Here is a 13,158-nt window from a genome sequence, read left to right as displayed (position 1 = left end):
CTGTGTTGGTGTAGCTTGTGGAATATGGCAAAACTCCAGAGGATAAAAGCAAATCAGATTGTGGCTCCGGTGGAGTTTGAGAATGCATTGGATTGGCTGGTTAAAACCAGTGAGCTGTCCATGGTGGTTAAGGACTTCTTGATGTAAGTTTTCCTCTTGTCATAGCAAGTCACAGACCACCACCCCATAGGTGCCTTTTCAGCTAATATCATCATCATGGTGCCTCCCCACTGGTTTTGGATACAAAAGGCATTGAAAAGTGTACCCACAGGCCCTTATAAAGGTATGTCCATATCCTGTATTAACAGCCCTGTAATCTCATTTTTGGTAGTGGTGATGGACTTGGAGGTCTAATATGTCCTGTGCCCCTACTTTCTGGTTAATTGCCTGCAATGTATGATGTAACAAAGAAATTCAGTTTAGGTCCCTGTTCTAACCAGACTTACAAACATACACACACAAACAATTGTCGTGATAATTAAGGTGCTAGCAGCAGTTATATTTAAATTATCTAAGTATTCCCTTAATGACTCCCTGTTATCTCATATTAATAACTTCTCATACTTTTACCTTTAGCTGTAATTATCTAGGCCTAGTCATTACTTGACCTTTAAATATTCTCTTAACATAGGCATTTATTGTTGTTGCTGGTTTTGTTTGGATTCAGTTGAACATAATTTAGACCCGGGAAATGAATGTGGCTTTTCCATTTAACTTATGCAAAACTGATAATGAGCAGGGCTGGCTGGAAAACGAGAATTCTAGTTTTCAAAAAATTGTGAGGTTTCACTTTTTTCTCATTCCACTGTGGAACCAAAACTAGCCTTTTTGACATTCTTAAGCAAGCAAGCATGACCAACCCATGAATAGCCCAGTGGTAGGGCAATCATCAGGCATGTGGGAGACCAAGGATCATGTCCTTGTTCTGCATAATTCAGAGCAGTGGGTTGATACTGAGTCTCCCTAGTCCCAGGAAACTGTAGTGGCTTCCAGGATCGCTCTGGGAAACTTCCAGCAGAAATTTTTGTCAAAATGGGTACATTTCCACACATAAGCACAAAAAAAAGGAGATAAATTTGTCAAAAAATTCCCAACCACTCCTAATACTGAGCAGCTTGCCATTTTGGATACACATGTAGAAATCTACAGCTCCAGTGTGTGGTAATGGAGCGGAAGCCCAAAATGAGGAAAGAAAGCATTCTTGTTAGGGAAGAAGAACCCTGTCTGAACAAAAACGTTTCACCACTGTAAAAATCAGAAATATTTCCAAAATGCTGAACCCCAAATTTAAGCTGCCTATGAACAAGAATGCCCTGGCATTGCAACAAAGTGTTCAAAGCTGAAGAAGTCTCATAATGGGTCCTGGGCTCCTTGTGCTGTCACAGGTTTAATTACACCCGTGGTAGGCATAGAATGGTGGTTGAATGTGCGTTGGGTAGATTGAAATCCTCCTGGTGCTGTTTGCAGAACCATTTGGATACCAGTGTTAGCAATGCTTTCCACATTACTATGGCTTGCTGTGCTCTTCACAATCTTTGTGAATCCAAAGGTGAGCCATTTGCCCCGAGAGGACCTATGACAGTAATAGATTGCTGAATTGGTACACTGAGCCAGAAAGCTCACCCGTCATAGCTGGAGCAGGATGAACACAGGCACTAGAAATGAAGGCTGCTTTGTGCACCACATTATGGACTTTCACGGGCCAAGGAAAGCAGGAGAATAGTGTGTTTATGGATGTGTTTGCATAGCACTTTTTACAATAAATGAAGTACTTTCACTGTACGCTGTTAGTGAGGGGAGTTATTGTCATGAATTGTTAATTGTGAATGAGGTGACTGCTTATACACAGGGTGAGGAGGAGACAGTGGCTTGTGTGACACGAATTTTAGATTCCCATTATTGATCATTGACCTGAATGCTGTATTGAGAAACTGTGTTTTGAATACAATTTCCCAGTTGTGCCTTATGTCTTTATCTTTATTCTTTGAGATACATATTATTGGATGTGATGTAGAGATGGTAATACAATTTTAAAATAAAGTACAAGCCTTTATTTGTAAATATGGCTGTATTATGACAAAAACCATACTGAAGCACTGTCAGGCAGGCCAAAACACCAGTAATAAATCAACATCAAAGCCAGTAATAAACTAAAGTGCATTACACAAACATCGAACAGTGCAAAACAATGAAACCAGTGCAATCAAATTCCCTACTTTTGCATGTTCCTTTGCCCCCCATTCTCCTTTCCCTTTCTAGCACACAACTGTCAAAGTTGCAGGGACATAGATGATTGCTTGTGGGCATGCTTGCCCTGTCCAACTAGCATTCAGTCCCAGTTGCATGGGTCATCCAACCATGGATTGTCGATTTCATTTCTGGTCTCCAGGACATAGCACTGCAGAGGGGACTCAAGAGATGGTATGGGTGGAACAGAAGCCTGAAGTCTTGCAGCCATTAGTGCAAGCAGGGTCTCAAATGAGTCTTTCTGCTGTGCTCTGTCTTCATCCCTCAAGTGACCTTCCAGCTGTAGAAAAAAACTGCTGCAAGTCTCTCCTCATGCCTGTCTGTGCCTTTCCACTTGCCCTGAATCCTTTTCCCTTTGGTATTGTACCTCGTAAGGGGTTCACTCACCACAGGAGCACTTCTCTGTGGCCAAGCATGGCATAGCAGAAGTCTCCGTATATGGCAATCCCTGCCTACAGGCACTCCATTGCTGCTGTGGTCTCTCTTCCCACACCTTGGCCATTTGGCCAGGTTACACGTTAGTCCACCCCTTCTGGGGTAACAGAGAGTCCAAGCCAGCCATAGTGAACATCCTTACAGCAGGTCTTCCATTTGTCTCTGACTTCCATAGTCCTTACACCCCGTACACTCAAGAGGTTTCACCCCACCTTCCTTGGTGGTTGGAAGGGGAGCTGAAGTCTACCCTCTACTCTGGGTTCCAGCTCAGAGACCATATAGGTGGTAGCCAGGATCTACTCCCTCAGACTGCTTACTGTCTCTCTGGATCACTTCCTACATCTTCTGTGTCCTGGATGATTACTACAGACTCTCTCCCTGAAGCCCCCTTTTGCTTTCAACCTCTTGGCTTTATAGTGGTGGCCTAGCCTTCCCCAGCTGGGTTTTATTCTAAATTAATCCTGGCCTTCCCTCTCTTAGGCAATGCAAGGTAACCTAATTGGCTTCTTAGGCCCTCGTTAACCCTTTCATGGTTGGTGTGAAGTGTACAACCCATCACATACCTGCTTGTCCACCATCATTTCATCACATAAATGCTTCCTCTTTGACTAGTCTGTGACAGTTCAAAATCCCAGGCTCCTGCTGCAGTGTGGCTAGGTAGCTGAGGTGGAAGGGTCTGAACTCAGACAACAAACTGCACATTATTGTCTCAGTACTTCAAAAAAGGTTCAGTGCATCCTCAGAGACGAGGGCCTATAGAATCTCAAGGCCAAAAACTCATACCTTATAAAACTCAGCTTCAGTATAGTCTTAGAGGAATGTTTTGATGCCCAGAAGGTGCATGGACACAGCTAAGTTAAGGAGAGTGAAAAGAGTACATGCACAATGGAAAGTTGAAATTTACAAACACTATACAGTAACTCCTCGCTTAACATTGTAGTTATGTCCCTGAAAAATAAGACTTTAAGCAAAACAATGTTAAGCAAATCCAATCCCCGCATAAGAATTAATGTAAATGGGGGGGCGGAGAAACAGGGTTTAGGTTCCATGGAAATTTTTTTTACCAGACGAAGGACTATGTACACACACACATATACACAGTATAAGTTTTAAACGAACAATTTAATACTGTACACAGGAATGATTGTGAAGCTTGATTGAGGTGGTGAAGTCAGAGGGTGGAAGAGGGTGGGATATTTCCCAGGGAATGCTTTGCTGCTGAATGATGAACTAGCTTTTGGCTGAGCCCTCAAGAGTTAACACATGTTGTTAATGTAGCCTCACATTCTATAAGGCAGCACAAATGGAGGGAGGGGAGACAACATGGCAGACGGAGACACACAATCTGTGTGAGAGAGAAAGATGTGCATTGCCCCTTTAAGTATGCAGACCCCACTCTAAGTAAACTGCCTTGTTAAGTAGATCAGCAAGCTGAGACAGCAGCTGCTGTCAGCAAGCTCCCTTTGTCCTGAGTCTTATCCTGTTTACAGACGGCTTGTAACACTGTGGCATGGCTGATTTCTCCAGTGCGGCGTGCTAAAAAAAGAAGGCAATATGCAGTTCTTACTGTTAACACTCCAGCATATCTTTGTAAAAATGTGCAGGTATCTAGTAAAAATGTAATGTTAAATGATTGTTTAACTGCTGTTGTGCTTCCTGGTCTCCATTTTGAATTCCATATGGTGGTGTGGCATTGGTGTGAATTCTGCCTATAGTGGATGCACACTCTTACCCCATGGCCTGTAATAAAAATTGCACTGGGTTATAAACCAGAAATCCCTCCTGTTCATATATTAACAACATCAAACACGGAATCAAACAATTACCAGGCTATGTGGCTACTTTTGCCTCTTCGGTTTCTAATGCCAGTTTTGCAGCGGACTGCTTCTTTATCAAACAGCTCCTCCAGATATGAATCCAGAATGTGTTGCAGCTGCTCTGGTGGCAAAGCTTCCTTGGGGACTGGTGTGAGCACCAGACTCACTTCACTAGCCTGATCTGGTGCCTTCTGGCTCCCCTCCAGTCCTAGACTAGATTCAAGGGTCAGAAGGTTGCCATCCCAGATTACCTGGTTAGCGTGAACCCCTGGGAGCTCAGTGCTTGGTGCAGCACTCAGCACCCAGTCACAATCCTTGTAAAAGAGTCCATATGATGGGGAGTTCCCAGAGGTGCAGTTCTCATCCATGGCTTTCCAGTGGTCAGTCTGGAGCTGATTAATTGGCTCGCTTCATCATTCAGCAGTACATTGAATCCTGTATGCTGCCAGCTTATCTGCTATTTCTGGTACTCTTACTGTAAGTCAAATACCTTGCTTGTCTTGCACCACAGATTTACCAGAATCTGAGTGCGATGTGGTGACCAGATTGCAGCACACTTAGCAAAGGATGTCTTGTCAGTGGCCATAGCTAATGCAATAGAAGGTTCACTCTCTCTGCAGCTCTACACTCAGAATAAAATGAAAGGGTTAAATGCTGCACAGCTACACTTGAACCAGGTGGTTGCTTCCATTTCCTCGGAGTTTTATATAGAAAGGATAGGAACACCGACCCATGGGACTGTGGGATAACACTGGTGGACTCTCAGGACACGAGTCTGAGGGACCCGGGCCCAAGCTGTATCCACACTGCAAAATGATGCACTATGGACCCTAGTTCCACTAGGACTCAGACTTGGACCCACTCCTCTTGCTGGGTCTCATGGGGCATTGGTCCAGAGGGATTGCTGGCCCAAAGCAGATAGATTTGTGTGCAGACAGAAGAGAGGGTTGCGCTCAAAATCAGGCCTGACTCTGAGCTGGGCTTACATTGCAGTGTAGACATATCCCCTGAGGCCTAAGCAGTACCAAGTAAAATGGCGTAACTACTTTACTTGCTTTACACAGTTCACCTGTAATGTAATGTAGTGCATAGAGTTCCCACGGTTGACTGCATAGTCTCCTTGAGCAACAGAAGTAGTGCACAGGCAAGCTGCTATAGCAGATATGCCTGAGGGAGCCATGATTAACCTTTGAAGGATAGGACTCTGTTTGCTAGCAGACCAAAGGCAGAAATTAAATTCACTTGGGGAAAAAAATTAAAAGGTCTCATCTTGTTATCTACTCATTTTCACCTGTTTTTTTTCTCTAGGTGATTAAAAATGGTTACTTAAATTGTTCCAACACTTTACCAGCCACTGAAGATAAGTATATTGCTCTGTCTGTCTCTGGGTTTCCCTTTTTAATAAGAATAGGTATTATAATATTTGTCCATCTCTGTCCCTCTGAGACCCAACTATCCTTTATGTTTTCTCATAATTAACTAGAATTATCGCTACCCTTCTAGTTCAAGATTTAAATCCTGTAGGAACCTGAAACTTGCTTGTCACACATTAAAGCAGTTGTTTCAATGGCTAGTGTCAGTGGGGGGTTATGCTCAGCATTTGGAACAATTTACCAAGAGTCAGTACGATGGATGCTCCTTCACTGACAATAGTTAAATCAAGATGGGCTGTTTTCCTAAAAAAATCTGCTCTAGGAATTATTTTGGGGAAGATCTATGGCCTGTATTATAGAAGAAGTTAGACTAGATGATCACAGTGGTCCCTTCTGGCCTTGGAATCTAGGATTGGGCCTTTAATGAGCAAGAAACTGGAACGGTTTCCTCAGATGAATCTTACAGTGGCTTCTGGCAGTTTCTCCTGTATCAAAGTGATGTGTGGGGTTTTTTTTTTAAGAGAATATCTCATCTCTTAATCCAAATCACAAAATAGTTAGTTCACAGTCAACTGGCTTGGCTCAGAGTCAACTGGTCTCAGTGTACAACTGTTAAATAGTCTGTGATTCTCTGTACAGAACTTGTTAGAAGAGTAAGGCAGTCTCTAAAGCTGTATTTGGTTTTACTCAAGTCATGGTAGCATTGTCTTAAAATATGAAAGTGGGGAGAATTGGGATAGTGGTTAGGACAGGGCGCTGCTAGTCATACCTCCTGGGTTCTCCTAGCTGTAGGCAAATCACTTCAGGTGAAATTCACTGTGGTATGGAAGACTAGTGCAAGCCCTCTAGACCTCTTCCGGGAGCTTGGGGGAAGAGAGAGTTAATGAGAGCAGTTTGTGCACTCCTTGCATGCCACAGAAATGGTCTCTGCACTAGCCCCACATATGATGGTACTGAAGGCCACACTTAGGGCAGGATGGGGCTGACTCCAAAGAGATGCTAGAGATCTGTGCCAATTGGCACCAAAGCCCCACACAACTAACAGGGGAGGCCACAGCTGCCATTCCATCTCTGAGGCTTAAATACAGCCACAAGCTGGGCCCTTTGTTGTGGGGTAGCTTTCACTTCATTTGCTCTGCACTCCACCTGCACAAAGCCAAAATACTCTGGTGGAGTGGATTTCACCTTAGCTCCTGATCCTGCTAGTCGTTGAGCTGGATGTGCAGCTAGCTGCACCCTGCTCAGCAAGATTTGCTTTTGATTATTTCTGCAGGGTTGCTCTGGATCTAAAGTGGGCATTCTTTTGGGTGGAGCTGGGGAGGGGCTAGGATCTGGGCACAAAGTGTGACAAAGCTCCCACTTGTTGTAATGGGTGTAAGATCAGTCTCAAAGTTATAGCATGTCCCAACCTGCAGAAACTCCTCAGACGCGTGTTTCATAGGAGGATTTAGCCATTCTGGGGAGTCAAACACACACAAGCAAAGTACTAAAGAGGGCCCATTCCAGATCCTAGCCATTGCAGTAATTTCCAGAATGAGACCACTCCCAGCACTGTAGACTGGAAATATTGAAGTCCAAACTCCAGGAATCCCATGTGCCATAGAAAGTGGGATCCTGCAAAAAACACATACATCCAAATATCAGACTAGATTTCAACTGTGTGCTTTCTGATTAGCTGTTCCTGGAGGCCTACATTCAGTCATAAATATGGAAAAATTGTGTAATAGACAAAGTGGCAGTACATGGCACTCTCCATTCATTCACCAGACACCACGATGCATATTGCATAAAGCCATGAGATTAGCAAGAATAACAAACCCTATTACAAAATGTCCTATTACAAAACCAATGTTTGTTAGGTTAGTCCTGACAATTTAAACATCCTACAGATCATTTTAAGTGCACATCATTCCACATGTGTCTCTTAGAGAAAAGCCATAAATTCCGCTTAAGAAACCAGTCACTATATAAAACCAGTACGAGGGGGAGGAGGGAAGCAAATTTCACTTCAGCATCTACAGATGTGAGGAATTGCAGCAAACTGTGCTATAAAAGACAGCTGTGTTCCATGTAATCTGTTGTATAAAATTCAGAACAGGATTTGTAATCAAGGGTTCCACTTGCTTGTTTATGAAATACTTTGTTTGGATGTACCCATAAGCATTCTGAAAACAATTGTGCTAGTTGTACAATCCTCAGGAAACCTGGACTCATTAAGAAATAGTGATGATATAGTTGCCTGCACCTGTCGGGAGCCAGTTTGCATGAATCTGTTTAAGCCCCATTCGCACAGTGTCAATCTTACCTTAGTTACAGATGCTCAACTTCAGGTCCAAGCTCGTCCTTATGGCAGTTTACTTGTTATGTTGCAATACAAATTTAGTAAAAAATTAGAAAATAAAACAAAAGCTACACTGTGTATTAGGCTCTACTGAATGGTGTCATTGTGAAATTAATGTGCCTGTTTTGGTAGACATACAAATGTTGCATAAGGCATTCTCTAGAAGATCTCTAAATGTTAAAATGTGACATATGTTTCATCAAAAAATCCTAGCTCCATCTGCACCTCAGAGCATCACGTACATTTTAAATATTATTTCATACTATAGTAGTATCTAAACACTGCCAGGAAGTATCATGGCTTCATTGTAGTGGGTGCTATACCACCACTTAATAAAAGAAACCGTTCTTGCCCCCAAAAACTTACAACCAAGGTTAATCACAAGATGCAGTAGATGGATGTCATGGCACATGGTTCTCTCCCACTGACAGTAAGCCTAACAAGCATCCCTGCATTCAAGCAGTGCCTTTATCAGGTGTACCTGCAGAATAAGCTCTACCTGGAGAAGGAGAGCTTAAAAAGGTGAAGCTGGCCACAGAATGGGGAGGGGGTATTTTGCCTAAGAGAAGAAGCTGTTAAAAACTGTGTGGGAGCTTAGTAGCCAAGAGAGCTCAGCCCAAGGCAGCGACTAGCCTTCCCTTTCCCTCTCCCATGTTTGGGGTATACAGACACTGCAGCCCTGAGATGGCTCTGGACATCTGCTATACATCAGTGCCCTGTAGTTGGACTTGAGAAATAGCACCAATGACTGGACCCAGAAAGTGAGCTCAACTTCTGTAGGGAAGAGTGAGCTTGCTCAGGAGTGGGGGCTCCCATGAGGGAACCAGTGGCAAGAGCCTAGATGAGAATATGGCCAAATCCAGACTGAGAATTGGCTGCAACAATGGATGAAACAAACAGGTGGGGAGAGAGAGGATGAAGTAATAGTAATACCAACATGCTTTTGCATAAAATAGCTTTGGGTCACTTTGCCTAGCCATCTTCCCTAACCATTATTACCAGGCACTGTTTTGTAGGCATCAAGGCAGAAGCGAATCTCAAGGAGGGATTTAAAGGAGTATAAAGTAGTGGCTCTATGGCCTTTTTTGTGGTGTTTCATACATAAAAAACAGAATGGGAGAAAGCACAGACGTGCTTGATGGAAAAGGGGATGACAGACAATAAAAGCTGGCACCATTGGTGAAGGGAAGGTGTTGGTCAAAAATGCAGTAAAATAATGTCTGCCAGGTATGATGGGCAAAATCATGAAAGATATTAAAGGTAAGCGTGAAAAGCTGTTATTTTATTCACTGGAGATGGGGAAGATAGTGAGACTTGGAGAGTGTGTGTGACGTGAATAAAGCAACCAACAAGGAAGATGGTTTTGGCAGGAGCCATTTGAATGGACTTGGTGGAGGCAAGGTTGCTGTGGCTGAGGCCAGGGAAGAGGAGATAAGAGCCTGAATAAAAACTTTCAAGTTCAGAACAGGGAGAACTGGCTGAATCTTGAAGATGTTACAAAGGGAAAAACAGCAAGATTTGACTATAGCCCAAATGGGGGGCGGGGCGAAGTGGTGGTAAATGGGGGGAATCCAAAGAGAGGACAGTCAAAAATGATGCCCAGATTATGGACCTGAATGACTGATTGTAGTGTTATCAACAACGACCAAAAATAGGGGTGAAGGAAGGTTACGAGAGAGGTGATGAGATCTTAGTTGTGTTTAGCTTAAGATACTAGCAAAATATCCTTGAGGAGAAGTCAAAGAGACAAACTGAGATGTGTGATGGGATGGAAGGAGAGTCTTCAGTGAAAGGTTGTGATAGTGAATAAGGCAAGGGTTAAGGACAGAGCCCTGCGAGAAATCCACCCTAAGGGTGGAGAAGGGAAGAAGAGGAAGATCCACCCAATCAGATGCTGAAGATATGATCGAAGAGATGAGAGCAAAATCCTGAGAGGAAGGAGTTACAAAACCCAGCAGAACACAAGCTTTCAAAAGTCAGGAGTAGCTGAAGTGGTGTAGAAAGGTATTGAGCGGCCAAGGAGGATGTGGATAGAGTAGAAGCCCTGGGATTTATCCATGAGGAAGTTGTTGGGGACTAAACTGAGAGCAGTTGGAGTTGAGTGTAAAGGTCAGGTATGGAGTTATTTTTAAGATAGGGGAAATTATATCTCTTTGTCTCAGATAGCATGAAAAACAAACAAAAGATTAACTGATAGTCCAGTTGTGTTTTATTTCACCATGCGCCTGTAATGTTAACAAAATGTATTGTTTTGTTTGAATAATAAGGTTCTTATAAGAGCTAATTTATGCATTAAACTGCCACTAACTTCACTGGGAGTGAGGATCACATAACTAGGTCAGAACTGTACTTATTTTATTCTGCTTATTCCCAATACTTTTCACATTAGTTTGAACACATTTTCTATGCCTTTTTGCCCATTCCAATTTTCATATGTCGCTTGTTGTATTTCCTAGCTGTACAAAGACTTTGCTTCCTATATCCATTTTGGTGCTACACACACATACTTTGCTATGACTTTCCCTGGCACCTTTGATCTTTTTGCTCCCATTTTACTTGACCTCCCAATCCCCTTTTATACCTAGTTTAGAGCTTTCCTAGTTTATTACTGTAGTTCCTTTGCAATTCAAATGGAAGCTATCCAATCTGAAAGGTGCACAGAGGGAAAGCCCCTTTTTCTATGAACCTGAACCCATGCACTCAGGTATCTGTTTACCTCCATAGTTCTACTGTCACTTTCTTCATCTGTGCTGGGGACTGGGAGATTCTCAAAGAACATCGAAGAACTTCAGCAGGCATCTCCTCAAGCACTGGTCTGTGAGTGAGTCTTCACTACGGGGGTAAGTCAATCTCAGTCCCGCTACTCCAGCTACATGAATAATGTAGCTGCAGTCGATATAGCCTAGGTCAACTTATCCCAGTGTCTTCACTGCGCTGCATCAATTGGAGACGCTCACTGGTCAACTTCCCTTACTCTTCTCAGGAAGGAGGAGTGCCAGGGTTGACTGGAGAGCACTCTGCCATTGATTTAGCGGGTCTTCACCAGACCCACTAAATTGATCCCTATTTCCATCCCTTCACTACGATCTCCCCGTAGTGAAGACCACCCATAAGCTTCTCTATCTGCCTATTATGGCCATAGTTATCCTCAAAACTTTATAAATAAGGTGCTATCACCTTTATAGTGGGTACTGTGATTGCCCAGAAATCACTTCTGGGGCCCACGCCACCCACAGTGACAACAAATGGCTGACTTCTTTGTCAATCTGTTTTACAGCATTATCATCATGTGGCAACGGGGCATGTTGATGCAATGTGCAGACATAAATGTCATGATCAAGTTGGCATCAAAACGTCCTGACTTTGATCTGTTCAATAACTTCTGATTTATTTTGCTCTGCCCCCTCAAACCCCCATTCACTTTGTCTTCATTTCATGCCATCAGGGAACAGGGTGGCTATGCTTTTCAATGCTGTGAAAAAGGGAATAGGTGAATGACTGTTTAGTGAAATAGAACAGGCTATTAGCACCTCCTGGAATAAAACTCTGCTTCAGATCACATTTTTATATTCAAGATGAACAAAAGCTGCCTTAATACACTGCTACCTCTCACTTGCAACTTCTCCATCTTTAACTATGCTCTAACTAAGTTCTTACTAAGTTCTAACTTAAAACACGAAGTGTGTTCTCTCCCTGGCCAGTTGGAAATTTTTTCCCCCCCAAGATGGCTTTTTTTGCTTTTAAATTCTGGTAACTTCATAAAAGTTCATTTCTCAGGTAAAACTGTTCTTAGAAGGTGAAAACGTGGATATGTATATCAAGAAAAATCATATTAATAATTACCTTAAATAGGGTAAGGAGCTCAAGTATAGTAAATCTGTATCTAAAAAGAAAGCAGCCCATTGAGAGAGCTTTCTTATGAATGAAAAGTGTGGTATATTTTTCTTGTCCAAAAGTGTGGTATATTTCTTGATTGCAGCAATGATGCTCTGTATAGACAGATTAATTCAGCCTGCTTTTTCTACTTAAACACCAGTAGACTTCTCTTCTGCCATGACGAGACTGAGGCAGAGGGTGGAAGGAAGTGGCAATCCCTGAAACTGGAAAGCTATTTATGGTTAGGAGAGGTCCATTTAAGAAGACCTTTTCTAAGACTTCTAAGTGACTGAGAAGCCTGCTGGTTTGCTAAGTAGTGCAAAGTGTTCAGAGATCTATTACTTCAGCTGCTGACATAATTAATGATTTCATTAAGATCATGAAAGGAGGCACTTGTATTCCTTCTGGCATTGGTAAGCCAAGTTCATGTCCTAACTCTAATAATCAAAGTTTCTTTTGCCGATCTAGACTGTTGGTTCTCTTGTTGCAAAACAAAAATTTGAAAGCCAAATATTATACTGGGCTGTGATACTTCCCAGCATGTCAGGAGTGTGACATGTTTTAATATAAGCAGCTACTATGGATTACAAACTGGCAGGTAATTTACCAAAGCTTTCAAACTACAATGCAAATGGGAAGAATGTAAACAGAAAAATGTTGTCTGAAAATTCAAAGGAAAACACTGTAAAAAATGACTTGATATTTATCACTCATGGTTTACACGTACGATTTGCCTAGTCTGCCTGTATTCGAAGGGTAATGTTGATCCTTGAAAATTTATAGCAATTCAAAGAACACAGCAATAAGATTTATATTAAAAATAAATTGTGAAGTTGAGACAGTGCTTTTGGATTTAAGCCCTCACTTACTTTTCAATTTTGGAGACCTAGGCTAAAAACCTGGAGAAGTTGACATGAGTTTGGATGTTTCACCCTGAAACCTAGTGAATAAACACACAACCACTGTAGAGTGCATGCCTTGAAGTAGGCCAGCAGAGTGGAACAGAAAGTGTGCTGCATCAAATATTCACCCGGTTTTCTTTCAATTTAGACTGTTTTTTCCTCTCCAG

This window comes from Gopherus evgoodei, chromosome 1, assembly GCF_007399415.2.
Source record: "Gopherus evgoodei ecotype Sinaloan lineage chromosome 1, rGopEvg1_v1.p, whole genome shotgun sequence".
NCBI lineage: Eukaryota > Metazoa > Chordata > Testudines > Testudinidae > Gopherus > Gopherus evgoodei.
The sequence above is the reverse complement of the archived record's forward strand: the minus strand, read 5'-3'. Positions refer to the sequence as shown.